The sequence below is a fragment of the Mustela nigripes genome, chromosome 16 (genome assembly GCF_022355385.1).
Source record: "Mustela nigripes isolate SB6536 chromosome 16, MUSNIG.SB6536, whole genome shotgun sequence".
NCBI classification, from domain to species: domain Eukaryota; kingdom Metazoa; phylum Chordata; class Mammalia; order Carnivora; family Mustelidae; genus Mustela; species Mustela nigripes.
Genome location: NC_081572.1, coordinates 44,803,326 through 44,807,618, shown reverse-complemented (window position 1 = coordinate 44,807,618; position 4,293 = coordinate 44,803,326). Strand labels below are relative to the sequence as shown.

Sequence of the window (4,293 nt, the reverse complement as noted above, 5' to 3'; positions counted from 1 at the left end):
TCAGTTGGTTAAGCAGCTGCCTTCGGCTCAGGTCATGATCCCAGCGTCCTGGGATCGAGTCCCACATCGGGCTCCTTGCTCCGCAGGGAGCCTGCTTCTCCCTCTGACTCTTCCTTCCACTCTGTCTGCCTGTGCTCGCTCTCACTCACTCTCTCTCTGACAAATAAATAAATAAAATCTTAAAAAAAAAAAAAAAAAGGCAGACGCTTAACTGACTGAGCCACCCAGGCATCCCTGACTCTACTTTCATGGAAGCCTCTCTGACCCCTGAAAACTAGATCTAAGCCCTACTTATAGTTCCTTGTAGTACCTAGCCCTGTTCTTTACAGCACTGCTTTACCTAAGGTACCCTCCTCTGCTAGGAGTGAGCTCCAGGAAGGAAGGCCCACACCTATGCCACACGTGAATCTGTTCAATCCACTCCTTGGCGCAGACAAGGTACTCAGAAATGCTGAATGAAAACCAGAGTAAGGGGCGCCTGGGTGGCTCAGTCGTTAAGTGTCTGCTTTCGGCTCAGGTCATGATTCCAGGGTCCTAGGATCAAGCCCCGAATCAGGCTCCCTGCTCAGCAGAAGGCCTGCTTCTCCCTCTGCCTGCTGCTCCCCCTACTTGTGTGTGTGCGCTCTCTCTCTCTCTCTCTCTCACTATCAAACAAATAAATAAAATATTTTAAAAAAGGAAAAAAAAAACATATGATCATTTTAACAGATGCAGAAAAAGCATTTAACAAAGTACAACACCCATTCATGATAAAAACCCTCAACAGGATTGAGCATCGGGCTCTCTGCTCACCTCTCTCTCTGCCTGCCTCTCTGCCTACTTGTGATCTCTCTCTGTCAAATAAATAAATAAAATCTTTAAAAAAAAAACCCACCCTCAACAAAATAGGTTTAGGGGGAACATACCTCAACACAATAAAAGCCTTATGTGAAAAACCCACAGCAAATATCATCCTCAATGGGGAAAAACTAGGAGTTTTTTCTCTAAAGTCAGGAATAAGACAATGATGTCCAGTCTCACCACTGGAAATTCAAACCACAGCAGTTAGACAACAAAAAGAAATAAAAGGCATCCAAATTGGTAAGGAAGAAATAAAAGAAGAAGTAAAACTTTCACTATTTGTAGGTGAACTGACACCATATACAGAAAACCATAAAGACTCAAAACCAAAAAACTACTGGAACAGATAAATGAATCCAGCAAAGTTACAGGATCCAAAATCAAAGTATAGAAATCGGTTGCACTTCTAATATGCTAATTATAAAGCAACAGAAAATAAAATTAAGAATCACATTTAAAACTGCACCAAAAAAAAAAAAAAAAAAAAAGTACAATGCTTAGGAATAAATTTAACCGAAGAGATAAAAGACCTATACTTTGAAAAATATAAAACATTGATGAAAGAAATTGAAGACAACACAAAGAAATGGAAAAGCATTCTATGTTCATGGATTAGAAAAATGGATATTGTTAAATGTCTAAACAACCTAAAGCAGTCTACAAATTTAATGCAACCTCTATCAAAATACCAACAGCATTTTTCGCAGAACAAGTACAAACAACCCTAAAATTATTATGGAACCATAAAGGACCCTGAATAGCCAAAGCAATCTTTTTTTTTTAATTTTTTAAAAGATTTTTATTTATTTATTTGACAGAGAGAGGTCACAAGTAGGCAGAGAGGCAGGCAGAGAGAGAGGAAGGGAAGCAGGCTCCCTGCTGAGCAGAGAGCCCGATGCGGGGCTCGGTCCCAGGACCCCGGGATCATGACCTGAGCCGAATAGCCAAAGCAATCTTGAAAAAGAAAAGCAAAGCTGGAGGCATCACAATTCCAGACTTCAAGTTATATTACAAAGCTGTAGCAATCATAACAGTATGATACTGGCACAAAACAGACACACAGATCAATGGAACAAAATAGAAAAACCACAAATAAACCCACAATTATATGGTCAACTGATCTTCAACAAAAGAGGAAAAGACTATACAATGGGAAAAAGACAATCTCTTCAATATATGGCAAAAAATTGGACAGCTACATGCAAAAGACTCATACTGGGGATGCCTGGATGGCTCAGTCAGCTAACTATCCTACTCTTGATTTCAGCTCAGGTCTTGACCTCAGGGTCTAGAGTTCAAGCCCCACACTGGACTCCACCTGGCATGGAGCCTACAAAAATAAAAATAAAAAAAGGAATCAAACTGGCCCACTTCCTTACACCATACACAAAAATAAACTCAATATGGTGAGAAAAAATTAAAAAAAAAAAAAACACACCTCAAAATGGATTAAAGACCTAAATATGAGACCTGAAACCATAAAAATCCCAGAAGAGAGCACAGGCAATAATTTCTCTAACATCAGCAGTAGCAACATCTTTCTAGAAATGTCTCCTGAGGCAAGGGAAATAAAAGCAAAAACAAGGGGCGCCTGGGTGGCTCAGTGGGTTAAAGCCTCTGCCTTTGGCTCAGGTCATGATCTCAGGGTCCTGGGATGGAGACCCACATCGGGCTCTCTGCTCGGCAGGGAGCCTGCTTCCTCCTCTCTCTCTTTCCCTGCCTCTCTGCCTACTTGTAATCTCTCTCTGTCAAATAAATAAATAAAATCTTAAAAAAAAAAAAAAAAGCAAAAATAAACTACTGGGACGACATCAAAATAAAAAGCTTCAGCGCTGCTAAGGAACCAGTCAAAACTAAAGGGCACCCTAAAAAATAGGAGAACGTATCTGCAAATGACATATCTGATAAAGGCTTAGTATTCAAAATATATAAAGAACTGCTACAAGTCAACACCCAAAGCACAAATAATCCAACTAAAAAATGGAGTGAAGACACGAACAGACATTTCCCCAAGATGGCCAACAGACACATGAAAAGATGCTCAATATCACTCACCATCAGGGAGATGCAAATTAAAACTATAATATCAGGGCGCCTGGGTGGCTCAGTTGGCTCAGCATCTGCCTTCAGCTCAGGTCATGATCCCAGGGTCCTGGGATTGAGCCCTGCATTGGGATCCCTGCAGAGAGGGATTCCCCTTCTCCTCCTTCCCTCCCCCCACTCATTCTCTCTCTCTCTCTCTAGTAAATAAATAAAATCTTTTTTAAAAAGTTAAAAATAGTACTATAGGGTAGTGATCCAATAACTGCACTACTGGTGTTCACCCCCAAAATAGAAAAACACTAAATCAAAGGGATACATGCACCCCTCTTTTTGCAGCATTTACAACAGACAAACTATGGAAGCAGCCCAAGTGTCCACTGATAGATGAATGGATAAAGAAAATGTAGTTTAGTTGTGCCTGGGTGACTCTGTCAGTTAAGTGTCTGCTTTCAGTTCAGGTCATGATCCCGGGGTCCTGAGATTGACTCCTGCATCGGGCTTCTCACTCAGCAGGGAGCCTTCTTCTCCCTCTGTCTGCTGCTCCTCTTGTCTGTGCTCTCTCCCTCTCTGATCCTCACCAAAAAAGTTCTTAAGAAATAAGATGTAGTTTATATATATAAGTGGAATATTATTCAGGCTTAAAAAAGAATCATACCCTGCCACGCCCAACAACATGAATGGACCAAGAGTATAATGCTAAGCAAAAAAAGTCAGAGAGAGGGACCAATCCCATATGATTTCACTCACAGGTGGAATTTAAGAAACAAACAAGAGCATGGGGTGCCTTGGTGGGGCAGTCGGTGAGGGTCCGACTCTTGGTTTCGGCTCAGATCATGATCTCAGGGTCGTGAGACTGAGCCCTGCATTGGGCTCAGTGGTTGGTGCAGTCTGCTTAGTGTGCTCTCTCTCAAATAACTAAATCTTTAAAAAAAAAAAAAAAAAAAAAAAAAGGCAAAGGAAAAAAAGAGAGAGAAACCAAAAAAAAAAAAAGACTCTTAACTCTAGAGAACAAACTCCAGAGGGGAAGAGGGGATGGGGTGGAGAAAACAGGTGATGGGGATTAAGGATTACTTGAGTCGTGATGAGCCCAGAGTCTTGCATAGAATTGGTGAAACACTATATTGTACACCTGAAAACTAAGAAAACACTCCAGGTTAAATATACCGGAATTTAAATTTAAAAAAATAAATAAATAAAACAAAACACCCACAGGGCGCCCGGCTGGCTCAGTCAGAAGAACATGGGAGGGCACCTGGGTGGCTCAGTGGGTTAAGCCACTGCCTTCGGCTCAGGTCATGATCTCAGGGTCCTGGGATCGAGTCCCGCATCGGGCTCTCTGCTCAGCAGGGAGCCTGCTTCCCTCTCTCTCTCTCTCTGCCTGCCTCTCCGTCTACTTGTGATTTCTCTCTG

The 4,293-nt window shown here is 41.7% G+C and overlaps 1 protein-coding gene across 2 annotated transcripts in view; it reads right to left on the bottom strand.

Annotated features, from left to right (window-relative positions):
* WDR81 (WD repeat domain 81) overlaps window positions 1-4,293 on the bottom strand; it is a 16,595-nt gene that overhangs the window by 7,926 nt on the left and 4,376 nt on the right. The gene's annotated exons all lie outside the window — the stretch shown is intronic.